The 24100-nt window shown below is 37.8% G+C and overlaps 1 pseudogene across 1 annotated transcript; it reads left to right on the top strand.

Moving 5' to 3' along the window:
* The first annotated feature begins 10125 nt into the window (after positions 1–10125).
* On the top strand, positions 10126–23637 carry Defb44-ps (defensin beta 44, pseudogene; annotated as a pseudogene). Its single transcript, NR_002879.2, has 2 exons — positions 10126–10169; positions 23460–23637. The product of NR_002879.2 is annotated as a defensin beta 44, pseudogene (transcript).
* The last annotated feature ends 463 nt before the right edge of the window (positions 23638–24100 follow it).

Below are 24100 nucleotides of genomic sequence, written 5' to 3'. Positions count from 1 at the left end.
ACTCTGCCAATAGAATCAGGTTAGAGATGTCTGGGGATATAACTTAAAGATAAAGAGTTTTCTTAATAACTGGCAATCCCTGCCTTCAGTAATTCAACAGTGTAAACAAAGAGGAAGAGAAAGCATAGAAGAGATACTTATCACATATAGGCATATTTATGACATAGAAAAGAAAAGGAAGGCTAGAGCTTGTGAGATTTAGAATAGCAGAAGCACTGAAAAATATAAGGACGACATAGAGTTTTCAGTAAGTAGTGAAATACAATTATTCAATAAATAATAAAAATGATACAAGCAAGATGTCTGGAAACTAAATTTAATGTATGAAAATATAGTAAATAAAATACTGTGGTAAGATTTTATGTAAGTTTGCTTTAGCCTCTGGACCTCTGAGATCTCTCAGATACTTGACCCCAAACCAGGCAGCATACAACAGCTGATATGAGGCCCCCGGCACATATTCAGCAGAGGACTGCTGGATCTGGGTTCAGTCAGAGAAAATGCACCTAACCCTCAAGAGACTGGAGGACCCAGGGAGTGGGGATGTCTGGAGGGGTTTAGTTGGGGACATCCACGTGGAGATAATGGAGGGGGGGAACATGGGATGTGGAACAGTTAGAGGGTGGTCCGGGAGGAGGATAAAATCTGTAGTGAAAAAAAAGATTAAAATATATTTAAAAAAAAAAAAAGATTGTCCTACCCTAAAAGTTAACTATCACTTTTAAAATAATATTAGTATGAACATCTGAATTTCTAAATTATTTTTATATTTTTGGAAATAAATGTATAAAAATTGATTATATTTTAAAATCTATCCTTAACAATTAAAAAAGAAAGGCAATCTGTGAAAAAGAAGTAAAACAATAATTCACAAAATCTAAAAATAATTTAGATCGATTGCTTTAAACTATTCCAGCAACATAAATGAGCAATTATATGAACAATTTAATTAAAAACATATACTCCTATATACAGACACCAAACCCAGACAGTATTGTGGATGCCAAGAAGTGCTTCCTGACGGGAGGCTGATATAGCTGTCTATGGTGAGGCTCTGCCAGAGTCTGACATATAGAAAGGTGCATGCTCATAGCCAACCATTGGACTGAGCCTGGAGTCCCCAATGGAGGAGTTAGAGAAAGGACTGAAGGAGCTGAAGAGGTTTGCAACCCCATAGGAAGAAAGACAACATCAACCAACCAGACCCCCCAGAGCTCCCAGGGACTAAACCACCAACCAAAGAGTACTCATGGAGGGATCCATGGATTTAGCCACATATGTAGCAGAGGATGGCCTTGTCTGGCATCAGTGGGAGGAGAGGCCCTTAGTGCCAGGGTGGTGAGGTGGGAGTGGGTCAGTGGGTTGGAAAGCACGCTCACAGAAGCAGGAGCTGGGAGGAAGGGATGGGGGAGGGGGGGTTCCAGAGTGAAAACTGGGAAGGAGGATAACATTTGAAATATAAATACATAAAATATCCAATAAAAAGAAAAATATATACCCATGTCAAATAATTGAAGACATAAAAATTATAATCACATTTTATTTCTTATAAAACTTTTGTAAATTATTGGTAAACTTAAAACCTAAGTATCCAATGCATGAAATCTTGATGGAGCTGAAGAAAAGGCTCAGCAGGGAAAATATGTGGCAGGCAAGAGTGAGACCAGCATTCTATACACAGAACGCAGAAAATTAGATACGCATGTAGCCCATAGGCAAATTCAACCCATCAGAAGTGGTGATAGGGGTTTCAGGAAATATTTGATATGTAAAAGGGCCAATTTAGAGAGCTGTGGTTCATTCGGAAACTGTGTCTGAAGTGACAATTTATACAGGACACCTAGTGTTAACCTTGGGCTACAAAGGCATGTGTACAACCAGACAACCATATGCATACACATGAAACCACACACTTATCCACATGAAAAAAGACTATCTGTAGTAGTTTCACATTTATGCTAAAAGATGGTGCATAATTTTCATAATTTTAAAATATTAAAACTTTTATATAATCAGCCTGTTAAAACAAAATTATTGAATATATTTCAAGTTACAGAAGATATTTTCAAGAGAATATGATGCAGCTTTGAAGAAAGCTAAATGTAGGTGATAAAAATAAAATACAGCATGAATTTTAATGGCATGTTCACAAAAAATAAATCTTGATTTTTGTATATCCATCATGATTCACTTCAGTGTATTCATAAATTTGTTATTTTTTAACTTTATAACATCAACTCATAGCATTTTCTCTAATATAAAATGACATGTGCTTGACTTAGCGATCACTAATTTTAGACACATGACTTTTGAAAAGTTCAGATAGGTTTAGAGTGTAAAGGTCAGTGTAGGAAAAACTCCCTAGATGATGAGAAGTAGGTTTGTATTTTTCTCTCACTGTGTATGGTTTGCTGCCCTGAGACAGTAGGTTGAAATTTTTATGTTAGAAAGCATCTGAAAAAGACACTGTTTATATAACTAATGAAATTCTATTAATGCCACTGAGATAACCAAACAGGTCTAAGTGGCTGTCTTTACTTGCAGATGTTCTTTTCTTACATATACGATGGAATGATCTGGAAATTTAGACAAAACCGTGTCTGTAGTTCTAACACACGTTTTTCATCTATGCTCCAGTTTAGATTTTTGGAGCACCTAACCTTATATAACTTAAGCCTTTCACAAACTCATCAGAATCACATTAGAATTTTGATTCTTATAAGTCAATATTGGGGAACTTACTAATTGTACAAATAACATAATAAGGTTATGAGAATCAGGAAACAACCAAGCAAAAAAGAAAGAAATATTGGTGCACTGTGTATGGACCTTCCTCCTTTTTTTTTTCCTCTCAAAGTTTGATTGTTCAAAAATGGTCTAACCTTAACATTATTGAATCTATTGATAACTGGGATTTTGGTTTGATTTCCAGTGAGAGAGAGAAAGAGAGTAGATACTATTAGAAGAGGTGGTCTGAGGAACTGGAAGGGGCAGAGTGAGTGGAGAGCATAATTATGGTATATTATGTGAGAAAAGAATCCATTCTCAATTTTAAAAGAAATAGTTTTAAATGCAATCTGAATTTAAGCTAAAGAATCTATACTTATAACCAAGTTCACTCAGATTTTTTATAGTATAGTTCTATATTTGAAGTTTAACATACAAATTAGACAACTGAAGTATTTTCTTAAATATTATAGTAACACTTTGGTGAAAATATGGACACTAGAAACAGTTTTCAGGAAAATACGAAGGATACATTAACTCTGAACGAAAATTTCACCAGTACTCAAACATGCTAAGTTGAAAAATCTACTGTTTCAGAATTATTTTATTTTGCTCTGATTACTTATCAGAAAACTATCCACAAATATAGCATCATAATTAAATCTGATTGTCAGGACTGGGAACATAGACAGTAAGGTATCAAAAATGTTGTAGAAAAAACCGAGTAATGTATCCCTCCAAATGCAAATTTAATTCATTATAACGCAAAGGTTGAAGACAGAGAAGATATTCACGGTGTGCTTTCCTGTAGGATCAGAAGTTGAGTATGAGGAAAAATGGGGAGGGGGATACTGGAGGTTAAAGGATTAATATAAGTTGGGATAGCAAATGGTGACGAGGGGTAGTGGCTAGCTTAATCAAATTAAAGGTACACGAATATGCCGTTTTGGAAGCACATTAGATGGTAAGATAATTTTCACTATGTGCTTAAATAGATCAGTGATTTCAGTTATTCTTTTATGGCACCCATATATACATTGTTGAGTTCTGATTACCACTTACAATGGTAAGGTCGTTGTAGGAGAAATTACCTTGAAGACCATACAAGTTAAAGAAAGGAAATAGTTTTGAAAATATATGGGCTGGAGAGTTGGCTCAGAGATTATGGGTACTGGCTACTCCTCCATAGGTACTGAGTTCAATTTCCAGCAACCACCTGGTGGTGCATAACCATTTCTAATGATATCTGATGCCTGATTCTGGCCTTCAGATATACATGCATATGTGCAAACATGCATAATACCATATACAGAGTAAATATACACATACATCACAAAAGTATAACTAAAGTCTCCTGCTAACCCAAGGGCTGCTCTTACCAGGAATGCAACTAGGCTAAAGGCAGATCCATACCTCTCCTAGTGCTACTAAGAGCCAACCCCCCATCCTCATCCCTTGCTCTGTAGCAGGAAACTGGCTACTGCCTGCCTTTCTTATCTGATCCCCATCCCAAGAATGAGTCACAAAGATCTTCTCCCTCAACCCTCCTTCTCTGGACTCAACCCATTATCACAGCCTCTAACCTGACAAATATTCACTGGGAACATACCAAGCTGAGAAGAACGGCGGACAGGTAAGCTAACTAAAACCCTTACCACTCTCTCTAAATTTAGTCTCTCAGTCTTGTTTTCAACTCTGCAACAGAACCTCAGCTGCAGACTGCCTTCCCCATTGTCAACATCTCTTTTCTCTCTTCTCTAGCTTTATCACAGACCACAACTATTGAGGCACTCTCTGCTAATCTACAGGACATACCTTAAAAAAAAAAAAAAGAAAAGAAAACAAAAGAAAAGAAAAAAAAGAAAAGAAAAGAAAAGAAGAGAAAAAAAAGTAGGCTACCCATAGACCTTGCGTTCTCTCTTTCTTTCCCCCATATCCAGTCCCCAAGTTCCATGCCTAGCTCTGCAGCAGAACACCCATGGCAGCCTTCCCAACTCTCTCTGCTCCCATTCATTTAGATCCCATAAATTTTCTTCTAAACTTTCTCCCCAAGCCCATTGCTTTTTCTTAGACCCCCAAACCCAGGAGACATCCCTTGCTAAGCAAAAGGCTGCTTCTCTCAGGGTAGCAAGTAAGCTGAAGGCAGGCTCTTGAAATCAACCCCCCAGTCTCATTCTTGAATCTATAGCAGTAACTTTGATGTGTATCTCTGACTTCATCTCCAAAGGAACACAAAGGCCTTCTTTTCCTCTACATTTTCTCCCCTCCCCCCAGCTCATCCCATTATTCCAGCCTCCAATATCAACAGGTATTCCCTGTGAGCACAGAAGCTGAGCAGGCCAGTAAAACAGGTAACTCACAGTCATCAAGGTCTCTGAAAATCCAGAAAGGGAAAAGAAACTAGGAAACAAAACACCCACCCAACAAAGACAAATCACCTCTTATCCATGGCGAGATATTCCCACAGCTGCCCTTTTATCTTGGGGGTAACCTACAGTCACCTAATTGGTTGTAAGTTAGGCTTAGTGGAAGGGAATCCTCGCCTAGCACTATAAATATATATAGCCACCTGTGGCTGGTGAGTCCACAGAACCTGTAGGAGAGCCTACTAGTAGCACTTTCCTAAACTAGTGTAGTTCCCGTGATGAGATATTTGTACTTATGTCAATAGATAAGTGTTCATCCTCCCTCCAATCAATGAGGTTTCCTTTAACAGTAGACAGACATCATGAAAAACCCAAACTGGCCAAAATGAAGAGATCAACTGACTGTGAGATACCTACTGCAATTAATATATTTATAATAATTCCTACACTTCAGGCTCAGAGAATATCAACGAAAAGAGAGTGGGAAGCTTGCAAGAGTAAGAAGACCAGCACATTTGTGATACAGTCTTACTGGGGGGGGTCGGGGGAGAGATACATGCAGTATGGAGGAAGGGGAAAGGGATGGATTGTTGGGGAGTTTGGGGAAGGAATTGATAGTAACTGTCACCAAGTTTCACTATGTGAAATTCCCAAACAGCTAAAAATTATTGTTAAGATGCAGGTAACACTCAAGAAATTGGAAGCCGGAGGGAGTGGAGAGGTCTGGTGGGGTTGGTAGGTGGGGACATCCTCTTTGAGAAGGGGTGAGGGTTGGGTAGCGAGGAGGAGTTATGGGATGTGGAACAGTCACAGGGTGGACAGGGGATAAAATCTGGAGTGTAAAAAAAAAAAAGATTAAGTAAAATTTGAAAAAGATAACTCATTATAATTTATAACCCCAAAGCATTATTTTAGCAGATATATTCTACTAAAAGGATATTTCTTCATTTGAGCTAGGACTCTTCAAATTAAATGCCAGAATTTACTCTATAAGAACAATAATCAAATATATATGATTCTCATGAAGAAAAATATAATTTATATGCTCCTATCTACAAAACCTTGGCTTTATTTTTATAGGTTTAAAACATTAGTGATATGTTTCAACTAGAACTTTGTATGTCAGAAAATGTGATCATGATTTTTCTTTAAGCGAAAGCCTTTGCTTTTTTGGTTTTTTGTTTGTTTGTTTGTTTGATTGATTGATTGTTTTTAAGAGTACTGAAAATTGTCTCTACAGCTTCTATCATTCTATACAACATTCTACCATCATGCTATATCCCAACAGCAATTTAGTTTTGATTTTTTTTTACTGCATTTATTCATTTGGTGAGTGAGTTTGGTGTGTGTGTTTCTGTGTGTGTGTTTGTGTGTATGTGATTTGTGTGTGTCTACATATATGTATGTACATATGTGTGCATGTATTTGTGTGTGCTTGTATGGGTATATGTATGTATATGTGTGTGTCGTTGTGTGTGATATGTGGTATATGTGTTTGTGTATGTTATGTTACTGTGGTGTATAGTGTGTGTTAAAAATGTGTGTGTGTGTTAAAAATGTATGTTTGTAGGTGTGTGTAGGTCACAAGATAATTTGCAGGAATCAATTCTCTCCTTCCATCACACATTTTCTAGGGGTGAAACTTCAGACTGGCAGATTTGGCCACAAGCCTCTTCTGAGCCATTTCCCTGTCCCTGTTTGAGACAGTGTTATTATTTTGACCAGGTGAGCTTGGAACTCATTCTAGCCTAAGCAGGTGTTTAGCTGCCTAAGACTCCTTAGAAACTGGGTTTATAAGCTATACCTCTCATGATGGCCTTCTGATACTTTCCTAAGCACGTACTACTTAGAGAAAGAAGCATGATAAAATTTGCATCCAGAAAATATAAACTCATGAAGATATATGTGAGGTATTTTCCATTGAACTACCAGTTGCAGTTGTTTTTGAAAATTGTTTGACTTCTGTTTTTATTATAGAGGTTTTCATCTCTGAGATGTTTGTTTAAGGGGAAGCCTCCTTCACAGATGTCTTACCACAGAGGTCATTGTTCCCAGTCTGCAGCACCTATAAGCAAACCATGATATAACTCTGATATATACAGGCTTTCTTTCCTAAGTTCTCAAAGGAGAACCCTGTTTTGATGCATAAAGCTAATTTTACCATAGCATTGGGTCTCTTCAAGGGGAAGCAGAGTTACCTCTAGTGGAAAGAGTGCAAACTGCCTGAGAGGAAAAGTGAGATTGTTCCATCCCTTAAGAGAATCCAATTGAGATGGTCAATCATCTGCCAATCAGGGACCCATAAGAAGACAGATCTACCTTATGCTAAACAAAAGAGAGAGGAGAAATAATTATCCCTCTAATGAGACAGTAGACAATTCCATTCTAGAATTCTAGTCTTCTAGTGCTTGCAGTCCCTACTGGGAGTCACAAGGATCTGTCAAGATGGCCCAGCTTATTGATTCCCAACTCAGAGGGCAAATGCTCTTAAATTTCTTTGAAACAGGTCTAAGAATTCCAAGAAAGGGCCATGATATCATGCCACATGACTTTATTTTTGAATATTTTGTTCAGCACTTTTATCTGCCTGTTAGTAAAGTAGTGACAGAGAATTAGATATTTTACCCTCTGAAATCCGGTTTAAGGGATATGATACATGATCAATTAGGTTTTCGACTTGCTCAAACAATTCATTCTATAAGTTACCTATTATTTTTCAAAACTGTGCAGCTGAATGTATAATTAAATGATTTTATCTTAATAGCATACACATAAAGCAAGATTTCACTGTATAGACACTATAATCCTTTAAACTATACTCCTTATTACACAGTACCCAAGGAAGTAGAAGAGATTCTGGTATCAGACTCTCTATGACCACTTACCAGCTATATCAGATAGAACAAATTACTTGGTATCTTAACAGCTGGGTTTCAATATATATAAACAAGAAGTGCTAGCACCTTCTCATGAGATGCAATACAGAATAAATAAATTAAAATATACAATCACTAATAGCAATATCAAATGAATACAACAAACTGGTTAAATGCTAATTTAAAAAATAACCTGTTCTTTAGTAATAACGATGATCTCTACATAAATAAATTGATCAAGACAATTTTTACTAAGTCACTATCAGCACAGAAGGTGAATACTTTTCCAAAGTACTTAGGACAACACTGAGAAAATAGTCTTGAAACATGTGGCCAGGACAAGGAGAGCTTTTGCTATCTCCATGCTGATTTGTCTCATCTCTGATCCTGGATTGCTTGTAAGGGCACTGGTTTCCTTCATAACAACTGTTGTGATAAAGATTAGAGTATGTCTTCAAAGTACTGGGCCTGAATAAATACCAAACTTCAATAAAACTCTCTGGACTGGTGGCTGCTTTTAATCAAAGTCTACCCACCTTTGCTTTGAGTTAATTATCAATGGTGTCAAGTCTCTTTATAGTATGTTACAGAATAAAGATAGCTCAGAATACCTCATAGCACATCAATCCCCTGTATTTACAAATCCAAACAAACAAACAAAAAAATGGCTCTAGAATTTGTTTCCCGTTAAACCACCATTGACTAATCTTCAATTTCAGATTGCATTGTTTAGCAATTAAACATAATTAGGTTCAGAACATTTTAATTTTTTATTACAATTTTCATTATTCTCACTAAGTGCAGACATTAGTGCTTAGGAATTGTGCATTAATTTTACTTTGATTAATTTTAGCTGCTTTTAAAAAGACTTTGAGATTCATTTCTATCATTCGTGTTATATCCTGATCTTTAAAACCAGTGTAGCCAAAAAGAAAAGGAAAACTTAGGTCTGCTGCTGGCACTCCATTAATCTACAGTGACTAACAGTAGCATAGTACAGAGCATTTATGTAATTAATTTTCTTATTAATGTGGCATACAACTTGTAAGTATTAGTAAGTAGCATGTTATAAATATACCACATGTAGTTTTGATGAGCTCTATGGGAAGAGAGAGAAAATTCTTTGAATAGCTCTCTGAAACTTCGCTTTCTCTGAAATCTGCATTGTATATAGCACAAACTAATAGCAAAGAATGATTCATCTCAGGTATCATAAAGGATCTTTGTCCCAGCCCGCAAGACAGTCGAACAGGGAGTGAAGAACCAACTGTGGAGAGAATGAAGGATGAGAAACAAAAGGACAGGCAGCAAGTCTGATTGTTCAAGCTGTCAAATTTTTATTATTCCCAGGCAGGTTTTATTGCCCACAGAAGTAGAGTATGGGGGTCGGGGGGGGGGGGGGGATATGACACAGAATCGCTTTGTTTCTGGGAGAATGTACCTGTTCTAAAAAAGCAGGATATTGGCTAGGTAAAAAGTTCAGCAGGAGAAAAAGAACAGAATGGGTTGCTAGGTGCTTGTCCACAAGATTTATAGCTATTTGTTCTTAACTAGGGGTAGTACTTTCTCATAGAGGTCTCAACTTTTTCCCATAGACATCTCAACTAAGCTAGTACTTTTCCACTAAGACCAAGACTTTGTAAGTAAATGCTTATGGCTGACAAGGCAGTTAACATTCAAACAGGGTTGCTCCCAGCAGATCTTCAGTAATAATCAGATTTCATAAGGACTGGATGAGGCCTCTTGACTAGGAAATTCGGATACAAAACTTTACAGATCTGTTTGGCTTTGTAAACTTTGCAGATGATTTATAGTATACACAGGTGTTTAAGCAGAGATTAGAAAAGCAAAGATTAAGTTCTACATCCCCCAGGACATCCCGAAGAATGTCACCAATGACATTTGCCTTTCTAAAAAAAAAAAAAAAAAAAGTTACTTAGAACCAAAACCGTCAGCTGACAATGCTTTTATGGCCTCAAGATGAAAGCGAAGGAATGTTGACCCTTTTGCCTCAGGCACAGATAAACAGATCAGTAACTTGATAAACATGAATGACTGCATTCCTACCACTGCAGGGAGAGACAGAAAAGACAACAATTGCCCATCATTCTCTCATATAAAGACCCTGAAAGCTCTGCTGTGAACTACTCATCAACATGAAGCTCCCAGTTCTCTTTCTTTTGTTTTGTTTTCTGGACCTGTGGAGGACAGGTAAAATCAGATGATGCATTAGAAAGATGAATGTTTCACTGAGCTGAAAATATTATCACATGTCAGCTTGGGACAAGGAAGTGATTTTGTAGCAAAGGTAATAGTTAACTTAGAGTTCCCCAGAGTGTATCATGAATAAAGGATTTGTGGCCTTGTTTCTAGTGAGTCGTATTGCTGTGGGAAACAAAAATATATAGTTTTGATTAAACAACTGTGAGCAAGGAATTAAACATTACTAAATTGAGTATATTTTTTGAAGTTACTGATATATAATTCAGATTTTCTTTCTGTTATGTCTGTTATTTAAACTTGTTCATTTGTTTACTTAATTCATTTATATGTGAAGTAAATTAATTGCACCTAGGAATCATTTTCATAAAGATTAATTATATGAAATAAGTAACGTGTATAAAGCAAGTGAGAGTAAATAGTAAGGAATTTTAACTTGGTATTATGATTATTTTTAAATTATATTGAAAATACCTGAAAGCAGATAACATCTCCTTTTATAGAAAGAATGTCTCCTTTGTTGCCTACTACAGGAGAAACAGAAGACAAATTTACTGTCTTGAGCTTCATGGGTTGAACGGTGTGCTCTCCTTTCTATCCCATTAATTTCATTAGTCTGACTTTAGATTAGTTTCAACAAGGAAACATTTTCATGGAGAAGAGTGAACAGATAGTCTTGACATATTTCAGACAACTTAAGATAGGACAACTATTTTTCTTGTTTATGCAAAAAATAGTGTAATTACTTCTACTCAGTTTTTTTAAAACTTCAGTTCTATTCCATTGAGCTACCTGCTTGTCACTGTACCAATACCATGTAGTTTTTATCACAATTGCTCTGTAGTACAGCTTGAGGTCAGGGATGGTGATTCCACCAGAAGTTCTTTTATTATTGAGAATCATTTTTGCTATCCTGGGTTTTTTGTTATTCCAGATGAATTTGCAAATTGCTCTTTCTAACTCTGTGAAGAATTGATTTGGAATTTTGATGGGGATTGCACTGGCTCCGTAGATTGCTTTCTGCAAGATAGCCATTTTGACTATATTAATCCTGCTATCCATGAGCATGGGAGATCTTTCCATCTTCTGAGATTTTCTTTGATTTCTTTCTTCAGAGATTGAAGTTCTTAGATCAATGGAATGGAATTGAAGACCCAGAAATGAACCAACAAAACAATGGTCACTTGATCTTTGTCAAACAAAGGAGCTAAAACCATCCAGTGGTGAAAAAAAAATAACAACAAACAAAAACAAAAACAAAAACAAAAAAAAAAACAACAAAAAACCCAAAAAACAACAACAACAAAAACCAACCAATCCAGCATTTTCTTTTTTTTTTTTCTTATTGGGTATTTATTACATTTACATTTCCAATAATATCCCAAAAGTCCCCCACACCACCCCACACCCACTCCCCCACCCACCCACTCCCACCTCTTGGCCCTGGCATTCCCCTGTACTGAGGCATATAAAGTCTGCACTACCAATGGGCCTCTCTTTCCACTGATGGCCGACCAGGCCATTTTCTGATACATATGCAGCTTGAGACAGGAGCTCTGGGGGTGGGGGGTGGGGGTGGGGAGTACTAGTTAGTTCATATTGTTGTTTCACCTAAAAGGTTGAAAATCCCCCCAGCTCTCTGGGTACTTCCTCCAGCTCCTCCATTGGGGGGTCCTGTGATCCATCCAATAGCTGACTGTGAGCATCCACTTCTGTGTTTGATAGGCCCTGGCATAGTCTCACATGAGACAGCTATATCAGGGTCCTTTCAGCAAAATCTTGCTAGTGTATGCAATGGTGTCAGCGTTTGGAGGCTGATTATGGGATGGATTTCCAGATATGGCACCCTCTAGATGGTCCATCCTTTTGTCTCAGCTCTAAACTCTGTCTCTGTAGCTCCTTCCATGGGTGCCCTGCTCCCAATTCCAAGACGGGGCAAAGTATCCACACCTTGGTCTTCCTTCTTCCCGAGCTTCATGTGTTTCACAAATTGTATCTTATATCTTGGATATTCTAAGTTTCTGGGCTAATATCCACTTATCAGTGAGTATATATCATGTGAGTTCTTTTGTGATTGACTTACCTCACTCAGGATGATGCCCTCCAGGTCCAACCACTTGCCTAGGAATTGCATAAATTCATTGTTTTTAATAGCTGAGTAGTACTCCATTGTGTAAATGTACCACATTTTCTGTATCCACTCTTCTGTTGAGGGGCATTTGGGTTCTTTACAGCTTCTAGCTATTATAAATAAGGATGCTATGAACATAGTGGAGCATGTGTCCTTCTTACCGGTTGGAACATCTTCTGGATATATGCCCAGGAGAGGTATTGCTGGATCCTCCGGTAGTACTATGTCCAATTTTTTTAGGAACCGCCAGACTGACTTCCAGAGTGGTTGTACAAGCTTGAAATCCCACCAACAATGGAGGAGTGTTCCTCTTTCTCCACATCCTCACCAGCATCTGCTGTCACCTGAATTTTTGATCTTAGACATTCTGACTGGTGTGAGGTGGAATCTCAGGGTTGTTTTGATTTGCATTTCCATGATGATTAAGGATGCTGAATATTTTTTCAGGTGCTTCTCTGCCATTCAGTATTCCTCAGGTGAGAATTCTTTGTTTAGCTCTGAGCCCCATTTTTTAATGGGGTTATTTGATTTTTCTGGAGTCCACTTTCTTGAGTTCATTATATATATTGGATATTAGTACCCTATCTGATTTGTATAGGTAAAGAACCTTTCCCAATGTGTTGGTGGCCTTTTTGTCTTATTGACTGTATCCTTTGCCTTACAGAAGCTTTGCAATTTTATGAGGTCCCATTTGTCGATTCTCGATCTTATAGCACAAGCCATTGCTTTTCTATTCAGGAATTTTTCCCCTGTGCCCATATCTTCGAGGCTTTTGCCCACTTTCTCCCCTATAAGTTTCAGTGTTTCTGGTTTTATGTGGAGTTCCTTAATCCACTTAGATTTGACCTTAGTATAAGGAGATAGGAATGGATCAATTCGCATCCTTCTACATGATAACTGCCAGTTGTGCCAGCACCATTTGTTGAAAATGCTGTCTTTTTTCCACTGGATGGTTTTAGCTCTCTTGTCAAAGATCAAGTGACCATAGGTGTGTGGGTTTATTTCTGGGTCTTCAGTTCTATTCCATTGGTCTACTTGTCTGTCACTATACCAGTACCATGCATTTTTTATCACAATTACTCTATAGTATAGTTTTAGATCAGGCATGGTGATCCCACCAGAGGTTCTTTTATCCTTAAGAAGAGTTTTTGCTATCCTAGGTTTATTGTTATTCCAGATGAATTTGCAGATTTTGTTGAAGAATTGAGGTGGAATTTTGATGGGGATTTAATTGAATTTGTAGATTGCTTTTGGCAAGATAGCCATTTTTACTATATTGATCCTGCCAATCCATGAGCATGGGAGATCTTTCCATCTTCTGAGATCTTCTTTAATTTCTTTCTTCAGAGACTTGAAGTTCTTATCATACAGATCTTTCACTTCCTTAGTTAGAGTCACGACAAGGTATTTTATATTATTTGTGATTATTGAGAATGGTGTTGTTTCCCTAATTCCTTTCTCAGCCTGTTTTTCCTTTGAGTAGAGAAAGGCCATTGACTTGTTTGAGTTAATTTTATATCCAGATACTTCATTGAACCTGTTTATCAGGTTTAGGAGTTCTCTGGTGAAATTTTTAGGGTCACTTATATATACTATCGTATCATCTGCAAAAAGTGATATTTTGACTTCTTCCTTTCCAATTTGTATCCCCTTGATCTCCTTTTGTTGTCGAATTGCTCTGGCTAGGACTTCAAGTACAATGTTGAATAGGTAGAGAGAAAGTGGGCAACCTTGTCTAGTCCCTGATTGTAGTGGGATTGCTTCCAGCTTCTCACCATTTACTTTGATGTTGGCTACTGGTTTGATGTAGATTGCTTTTATCATGTTTAGGTATGGGCCTTGAATTCCTGATCTTTCCAAGACTTTTATCATGAATGGGTGTTGGATTTTGTCAAATGCTTTCTCTGCATCTAACATGATGATCATGTGGTTTTTGTCTTTGAATTTGTTTATATAGGGATACGTTGGTGGTTTTCTGTATATTAAATCATCCCTGCATTCCTGGAATGAAACCTACTTAGTCAGGATGGATGATTGTTTTGATGTGTTCTTGGATTCAGTTAGCGAGAATTTTATTGAGTATTTTTGCATTGATATTCTTAAGGGAAATTGGTCTGAAGTTCTCTATCTTTGTTGGGTCTTTCTGTGGTTTAGGTATCAGAGTAATTGTTGCTTCATAGAATGAGTTGGGTAGAGTACCTTCTACTTCTATTTTGTGGAATAGTTTGTGCAGAACTGGAATTAGATATTCTTTGAAGGTCTGATAGATCTCTGCACTAAACCCATCTGTTTCTGGGCTTGTTTTGGTTGGGAGACTATTAATGACTGCTTCTATTCCTTTAGGGTTTATAGGACTGTTTAAATCATTAACCTGATCCTGAGTTATCTTTGTAACCTGGTATCTGTCTAGAAATTTGTCCATTTCATCCAGGTTCTCCAGTTTTGTTGAGTATAGACTTTCATAGAAGGATCTATTGGTGTTTTGTATTTCTTCAGGATTTGTTGTTATGTCTCCCTTTTCATTTCTGATTTTGTTAATTAGGATGCTGTCCCTGTGCCCTTTAGTGAGTCTGGCTTAGGGTTTATCTATCCTGTTGATTTTCTCAAAGAACCAGCTCCCCTTTGTTCTAGAGTTTTTAGGTGTGTTGTCAAGCTGCTAGTGTGTGCTCTCTCTAGTTTCTTTATGGAGGCACTCAGAGCTATGAGGTTTTCTTAGAAATGCTTTCATTGTGTGCCATTAGTTTGGGTATTTTGTGGCTTCATTTTCATTAAACTCTAAAAATTCCTTAATTTCTTTCATTATTCCTTCCTTGACCAAGGTATCATCGAGAAGAGTGTTGTTCAGTTTCCACGTGAATGTTGGCTTTCTATTATTTATGTTGTTATTGAAGATCAGTGTTAGTCCCTGGTGATCTGATAGGATGCATGGGACAATTTCAATATTTTTATATCTGTTGAGGCCTGTTTTGTGACCAATTATATGGTCAATTTTGGAGAAGGTACCTTGAGGTGCTGAGAAGAATGTATGTCCTTTTGTTTTAGGATAAAATGTTCTGTAGATATCTGTTAGATCCATTTGGTTCATAACTTCTGTTAGTTTCACTGTGCTGTTTAGTTTCTGTTTCTGTGATCTGTCCATTGATGAAAAAGGTGTGTTGAAGTCTCCCACTATTATTGTGGGAGGGGCAATGTGTGCTTTGAGCTTAACTAAAGTTTCTTTAGTGAATGTGGCTGCCCTTGTATTTGGAGCACAGATATTCAATATTGAGAGTTCCTCTTGGAAGATTTTAACTTTGATGCGTATGAAGTGCCCCTCCTTGTCTTTTTTGATGACTTTGGGTTGGAAGTCGATTTTATTAGATATTAGAATGGCTACTCCAACTTGTTTCTTCAGACCATTTGCTTGGAAAATTGTTTTCCAGCCTTTCATTCTGAGGTAGTGTCTTTTTCCCTGAGATGTGTTTCCTGTAAGCAGCAGAATGTTGGGTCCTGTTTGTGTAGCCAGTTTGTTAGTCTATGTCTTTCTTTTTATTGGGGAGTTGAGTCCATTGATATTAAGAGATATTAAGGAAAAGAAATTGTTGCTTCCTATTACTTTTCTTGTAAAAGTTGGCATTCTGTTCTTGTGGCTGTCTTTTTTTTAGGTGTGTTGAAGGATTACTTTCTTGCTTTTTCTAGGACGTGATTTCTGTCCTTGTATTGTTTTTTTGTTTGTTTGTTTTTTTCTGTTATTATCCTTTGAAAGGCTGGATTCATGGAGAGATAATGTTTGAATTTGGTTTTGTCTTGGAATACTTTGGTTTCTCCATCTATGGTAATTGAAAGTTTGGCTGGGTATAGTAGTCTGGGCTGGCATTTGGGTTCTTTTAGCGTCCGTATAAAATCTGTCTAGGATCTTCTGCCTTTCATAATCTCTGGTAAAAAATCTGGTATAATTCTGATAGGCCTTCCTTCATATATTACTTGACCTTTTTCCCTTACTGCTTTTAATATTTTATCTTTATTTAGTGCATTTGTTGTTCTGATTATTATGTGTCGGGAGGAATTTCTTTTCTGGTCCAGTCTATTTGGAGTTCTGTAGGCTTCTTGTATGTTCATGGGCATCTCTTTCTTTATGTTTGGGACATTTTCTTCTATAATTTTGTTGAAGATATTTGCTGGCTCTTTAAGTAGAAAGTCTTCAATCTCATCTACTATTATCCATAGGTTTGGTCTTCTCATTGTGTCCTGGGTTTTCTGGATGTTTTGAGTTAGGATCTTTTTGCTTTTTTCATTGTCTTTGATTGTTGTGCGATATTCTCTATGTAATCTTCTGCACCTGAGATTCTCTCTTCCATCTCTTGTATTCTGTTACTGATGCTCACATCTATGGTTCCAGATTTCTTTCCTAGGGTTTCTATCTCCAGCTTTGTCTCACTTTGGGATTTCTTTATTGTGTACACTTCCCTTTTTAGGTCTAGTATGGTTTTTGTTCATTTTCATCACCTGTTTGGATGTGTTTTCCTCTTTTTCTTTAAGGACTTGTAACTCTTTAGCAGTGTTCTCCTGTATTTCTTTAAGTGAGTTATTAAAGTCCTTCTTGATGTCCTCTACCATCATCATGAGATATGCCTTTAAATCTGAGTCTAGCTTTTCCAATGTGTTGGGGTACCCAGGACTGGCTGAGGTGGGAGTGCTGGGTTCTGATGATGGTGAGTGGTCCTGGTTTCTGTTAGTAGGATTCTTAAGTCTGCCTTTCACCATCTGGTAATCTCTGGAGTAAGTTATAGTTGTCTCTGGTTAGAGCTTATTCCTTTCGTGATTCTCTTAGCCTCTATCAGCAGACCTGGAAGACTAGCTCTCTCCTGAGTTTCAGTGGTTAGAGCACTCTCTGCAGGTAAGATATCCTCTTGCAGAGAAGGTGCACAGATATCTGTTGTTCAGATTTGCCTCCTGGTAGAAGATGAAGGCCCGAAGCAGGGCCTGTTCCAGAAGCTGTTAGCTTCTGTAGTCCACACTTTCACCTGTGCTAATTAGTCTTGGTGGGATCTGGGAAGGAAGATGGTTCCCATGGATGCTCCAGCAAAGCCCTCCCGGGAGGGGTAGATACCTCTCCTCTGGCAGGGAAGGTGCCTGGATGTCTGGAGCCTGTGCAGACTAGTCTTGGCAGGATCCGGGAACCAAGATGTCTCCTGCAGATGCTCTGGCAATGACCTCCCGGGCTGGGCGGACATGTCTCCTCTGGCAGGGAAGGTGCCCAGATGTCTGGAGCCCGAATAGGGGCCTGCATTAGAAGCTCTGTGGCTCCTGCCTGACCCAGAATCTGTTAGCTTCTGTAGTTCACACTCTCACCTGTGCAGACTAGTCTTGGCAGGATCTGGGAACCAAGATGACTCCGGCAGATGTTCTGGCAACTGCTTCCTGGGCCCGGTGGATGCCTCTTCTCTGGCAGGGAAGGTGCTGAGATCCAGCATTTTCAACAAATGGTTCTGGTTGAACTGTCAGTTAGCATGTAGAAAAATCCAAATCAATCCATACTTATTTCCTTGTACAAATCTCAAGTCCAAGTGGATCAAGGTTCTCCACATAAAACCAGATACACTGAAACTAATAGAAAAGAAAATGGGGAAGAACCTCGAGAACATGGGCACAGGGGAAATTTTCCTGCAGAATACCAAGAGTTTATGCTGGAAGATTAAGAATTGACAAATGGGACCTCCTAAAACCGCACAGCCTCTGTAAGGCAAAGGACACTGTCAGTAGGACAAAACAACAACCAACAGATTGGAAAACGATCTTTACCAATGATACATTTGATAGAGGGCTAATATCCAATATATACAAAGAACTCAAGAAGTTAGACTCCAGAGAACCAAATAACCCTATTAAAAACGTGGTACAGAGCTAAACAAAGAATTCTCAACTGAGGAATGCTGAATGGCTGAGAAGCATCTAAAGAAATGTTCAACAGCCTTAGTCAGCAGGGAAATCTAAATCAAAAGAACACTGAGGTTCCACCTCATACCAGTTCAGAATGGCTAAGATAAAAAACTCAGGTGGCAGTAGATGCTGGCAAGGATGTGGAGAAAGAGGAACATGCTCCATTACTGGTGGGATTGCAAGCTTGTTCAACCACTCTGGAAATCAGTTTGTCGGTTCTTCAGAAAATTGGACATAATACTACTTGAGGACCCAGCAATACCACTCCTGGGCATATACCCAGAAGATGCTCTAACATGGAAAAAGGACAAATAAATCCTCCACTATGTTTATAGCAGCCTCGTTTATAATAACCAGAAGCTGGAAAGAATGGAGATCCCTCCAGAGAGGAATCGATACAGAAAATATGGTACATTTACACAATGGAATACTACTCAGCTATTAAAAACAATGAATTTATGAAATTCTCATGCAAATGGATAGATCTGGAGGGTATCATTCTGAATCAGGTAGCCCAATCACAAAAGAACACACATGGTATCCACTCACTGATAAGTGGATATTAGCCCCAAAGCTTGGAATATCCAAGATACAATTCACAAACCACATGAAACTCAAGAAGGAAGACAGAGTGTGGATACTTTGATCCTTCTTAGAAGGGGGAACAAAATGTCCATGGAAGGAGTTACAGAGACAAAGTGTGGAGCAGAGACTGAAGGAATGCTTTGAGAGACCAAACTGTGGGAAACCAGACCCTCAACAACTCTCACCCTGAAGATCCAGCTGACCCTTTGATGGGAGTTATGTAACCTCCTCCTTCATGTCTCCACTTGGCACCTGAGACTGTTTAGATAGGGCCGACATTCCAAGATAAGCTGCAAGATGTTTGAAGCCTGCAATCAGCATGCACCCCAGATGCCCATCCCTTTCTCTGTACTTTTATTATACCCCCTCGCCTCCTCCTTATTTTCTCTCACTGTGTGCTTATAACCAGGCTCCTAGCCTCCATTAAACAGACCTTGACAACTCTCTGCTTGATCTCGCTCCTTTTCTCCACCCATTTCTCTTTCAGACCTCCGTCCTCCTCAAGCCATGGAATAACTAAGTCCTGCTGGATGGGACAGAGTGGTGCCCAGTTGTGGGGCTCGAGGCATGGAACTTGCCCGGCGGATACCATGGAGACTAGCTCCAAGAGAATTTCGTTGAGACTAGAAAAATAAGCCGATTGAGGAATGCTCCTACCGCTCATGTAGGAAAGTTGTCCTTGTCCTCAGCAAGTTGATTCCTCTCCGCTAAGAAATGGGAACTAAGCTGTCGAAGGAAACGGTCTTCATCAGAGACCTGAAAGCTTCACTCAGGGAAAGGGGAGTTCGAGTTAAGAAAAGAGATTTGATAAACTTTTTTATTTTTATAGATCAAGCATGTCCCTGGTTTATAATTGATGGGGCAGAGATACACTGTAAAAATGGCGAAGGGTAGGTCTAGAATTAAATGAAATATTGACCAGGCAGGGAGGGCCTCGATGCTGTCCCTGCAAGTGTTTTCACTTATTGGTTAATGATCCTGAGAAGCAGCAACTTTTTTAAGTCCCGGAATACTGTCTCTGCCCCTTGTCTCAGGTGGCTTCAGTGAGCCCCCTCCCCACCAAGAAACCTCCTTCAATAATTACAGACATGCCTGAAGCCCTGCAGGCTTTTCTTTATCCCCTCTCCCAGTAGATCCGTCTCCTATTGACATGCCCCTGATCAATCCAGTCTTTAAAAAACTCTTGGCTGAGGGGCCTCTAGGTCCTGGGGACACAGACAATTCGAAGGAAGAGGTGGTTCATTCTCTTAAGCCGGATTGGCCCCAACACGCCTCAGCCACTCCGTATAGGCTTCCTCCCTACCTTCCACCAATCTGTGCACCCAACCCTTGGCCTCCGACATTGCCCATCCCCACTCTCATAGATGCCAGAGACAAACTCACTCTCAGGTCACAGGGTTACAAGAAGTTTTACAGCTCAAGAAACAGTACACCCAGAACTTGCCTAGTTGCCGAACTCGCCTAGCTACAGGCATCCCTTAAGGAAACTATCCTTGCCCATCCAGACACTGCACCACCTGGAGAACCATCTTATATACAATCACCAAACCCAGACACTGTTGTGGATGCCAACTAGTGCTTGTTGACAGGAGCCTGATATAGCTGTCTCCTGAGAGGTTCTGCCAGTGCCTGACAAATACAGAGGTGGATGCTCTCAGCCAACCATTGCACTGAGCACAGAGTCCAATGAAGGAGCTATAGAAAGGACCCAAGAAGCTGAAGAGTTTTGCAGCCCCTTAGGAGAAACAGCAATATGAATTAACCAGTACTCCCAGAGCTCCCAGGGACTAAACCACCAACCAAAGAGTACACATTGGGGGACTCATAGCTCCAGCTGCATATGTAGCAGAGGATGGCCTAGTTGTTCATCAATGGGAGGAGAGGCCCTTGGTCTTGTGAAGGCTCTATGCCCCAGTGTAGGGAAATGCTAGGGCCAAGAAGCTGGAGTGGATGGGTTGGTGAGCAATGGGAGGGAAAAGGGGATAGGGGTTTGTTGGAGGGGGAACCTGGAAAGGGGATAACATTTGAAATGTAAATAAAGAAAATATCTAATATAAAAAATACAATAAATAAAATAAAATACATTTTGAAAATTGAAAAAATGAGGAAGCTAGCTAAGCAAGCAGACAATGGGTCTTTGAACACTTTGATTTTGACCTTTAAGTCAATTCCATAACAGCATAAAACAAATCAAGAGTTCTATCAATATACCCAGTTTCAATAGATGAAAAATCTCCCATCAATTTATCTATTTTTCACAAAAAGGTAATATGTTCTGAAGTCATATGAAGAGGAATACACCTATAGTTCTAACTACTTAAATAGTCTGAGACAAAAGGATTATTTGAGCACATGAGATCAATATCCTTATGGGCATGGTAGCAAAAGTACATAGTAAAAAAAAGAAAAAAAAAACAACGAAAAATAACAGAAATGATTTGTATAGCTTGAATGTTTATATTGCAAATTAAACACCTAAATAATGATTATTAAAAGTATTAATATATTACATCATCTTAAATTCTTGGCAAACTATCAAAACCTTTTAAAAATGTATTCAAAATTTAAAGTTACATCATTATCATCCTTCCTTCCTTCCCCCTACTCAAATCCCTCCAATGTCTCCTTGTTTCTTAGGGAAATTAAGGACAGTTTCAGAATGCACACTGACATTTAGCACAGCCATGTTTATATAATAAAATATTAACTCCAGATACACTAGCATGATTTACATGTGTCTCTCATGTCACTCCTTTGGGAAAAAATATTTGTGAAGATCTTCATGACATTTTCAGTACTTTTAAAACCCTCAGAGACATTGTGTATGTGTATAGATAGTTTTATCTAAAAGTTGAGGAATTTGCAGTTATTTCCTGTGCATGAAAATGAATTTTAATATGGAATGGTAGTTGCTATCTAGAGAGAAGCTATTTGTTATTTTTGTTACTAGTGGAGGAATGCTAATTTATAATTCCCACTTAAATAATGCTATTCTTTTTCTCATACTGATGCTTGACAGCTGTCATCTTCTGTTATTTGTAGATTCCAACTAAGTCAACATATATTCTTCACACCCTCTTGTAGGACAGTGTAATTTGAGGATGCACTTTTTTTTAATCTAGTGAAATAATGTCTTACCCCCCTGGCATCACAGGCAATAAATATCTCTAGATAATATAAATAAGCAAATGTCATTAATTTTTGTAGTACAGCAGTGATATCATATGCTTTAGTATATGTATTGTAAAGAATTCCTATTGGGATGGTGATATAGATAAGTTGTAAGCTATTTTTCTAATATGTATAAGGCCCTGAATTTCACCCACAGTATACATATACACACACAAACATAATAATATGAGTTTAATATTTCCCAAAGTGCTTCTATTCCAAAGTAAATGAAATATTGTTGTTAACCTAAGTTCACTGTAAACAGAAAACAAGAATATTTAGTTATAAGAACTATGCAGTGGATGGATACTGTTCACATGTCTTCCTGGCTGACATTTTATAATTTTCCATTATTTTTCATGATATTACACTGAGAGCTTAAAACTCAATGGGACTGTCTTAAAAATAGAATTATATTCTAAAGGAGTAAAATAGAGCCTTGTTCTCATGAGGTAGATTAGTTTATTAATTGGTATAAGCTGGAATTCTGCAAATTAGAATCCTTTACAAAAAAAATCTGAATGTAGAGAATGAAGAAATACTGATTATTTAACTTTCTTTTTCATGATGTCATCAAAGGTAGTCTGTCATGCATGATGTTGCTTATATTCCTTGCAACCCATTTTACCTAGCCAGTATGTATATCTTTCTAAATGTTAAAAAATCCCCTCTTACCTCAAAGTATGTTGGGAATTTTCATTTTTCATAAACATTAAATATAATGACATTTATATTGTATAGTAATATAATCACTGTTAATTAAGTTTTCTTTCTTGTATTGAAAGACAAAAATATTTAAATGTTATAATTTATTTGAAATTGGAAGAAAATATGTTTAAGACATTAGAGAGAGTTAGACAGACAGACAGACAGACTGATGGAAAGATGCATGGACAGACAGACAGTCAGATAAAGAGATAAATGGATTAACAGATGGATGGGTTCCATATAGTATGGTGCACAGAGATGCACACACAGAGACAGACAAAAAAACAGACAGACGAAAAGAGAGACAGACAGATAGTTTGAGGTGTTAATGCCATAAATACTTTCATGGGCATCAACACTCATCTAATTGTACATATGATATGGCCATGTCTGTGTGTGTCAAATCATATCAATAAAGCTTATTTAACAAGACAAACCAAAGAGGAAGTGTGCCATAGAAATTTTTACTGTACATCTCAAAGCCACTTTAGATCTTGCAATATTTATTTGCTGACTTTCATGAAACAAATAGTTTCAGTCTATCAGTAATAATTAGAGAAAAATCTGACAATGAAAGAAAAATATCACAAAATTATTGTCTTAAGCAAAATAGGAAAAAATCATTTCTAAAACTTGTACCACAATAGATAGATGTTATATTTATTTTCACTTGAACAATTGATTTATTCAAAATTCAGGTATCTAGGGTATACAAAACGATACAATGATTCCTGTGATGTATTATTGTTTTCACAGTAAAAGCTAATATGAAAGACACCTATTTTTGCTTTATCAAGAAAGGCAAATGTAGACATGTATGCAGTAATGTTGAAATGAGAGTTGTTGCCTGCACAAACTAAGTGCTAACTTTTGCATCATTATGCCTGAAGTTCAAAGCATGGTGAGTATAAAGATTAGTAATAAAGACAACTGAGTTACCAAACCTCCTATACATCCAGGATGTTCATTAAATGGCAATGTTGAAGAATATGTTCTTTCCCAGGGACCTGAAAACAGCAACTTCCAAGGACCAATTTCGTTTCCCCATTTTACACATCATGATTTTTCTAAATGCTAGAATGATGAGTTATGGCAAAAGATATTATGATTATTGGGATTCTTTAATTAAAAAAATTGTTAAAAATGAATGAGAGCATATCTCCAATGTGAGTGCCATGCTGAAACAGACCAAGGAAAAGAGACAAATACACATTTCAGCACTTTGTGGATTAAAGGACCAGATTCATTTTAAGCAGGAAGGCTTACTCTATAAAAAGGAAGTATCTTACCTGTTATTTATTAGAAAACAAATAAAACACTTCTTGAGAAGGAGCCTTTCAAAAGCAATCATTTCTGAAAGTATATACCAAAGGGAAGAGGTAGTAAGAGGTATGAAG

The sequence above is a fragment of the Mus musculus genome, chromosome 1 (genome assembly GCF_000001635.26).
Source record: "Mus musculus strain C57BL/6J chromosome 1, GRCm38.p6 C57BL/6J".
In the NCBI taxonomy this organism is placed as follows: domain Eukaryota; kingdom Metazoa; phylum Chordata; class Mammalia; order Rodentia; family Muridae; genus Mus; species Mus musculus.
Note: the sequence above shows the minus strand (reverse complement) of the source record. Positions and strands in the feature narration are given on the sequence as shown.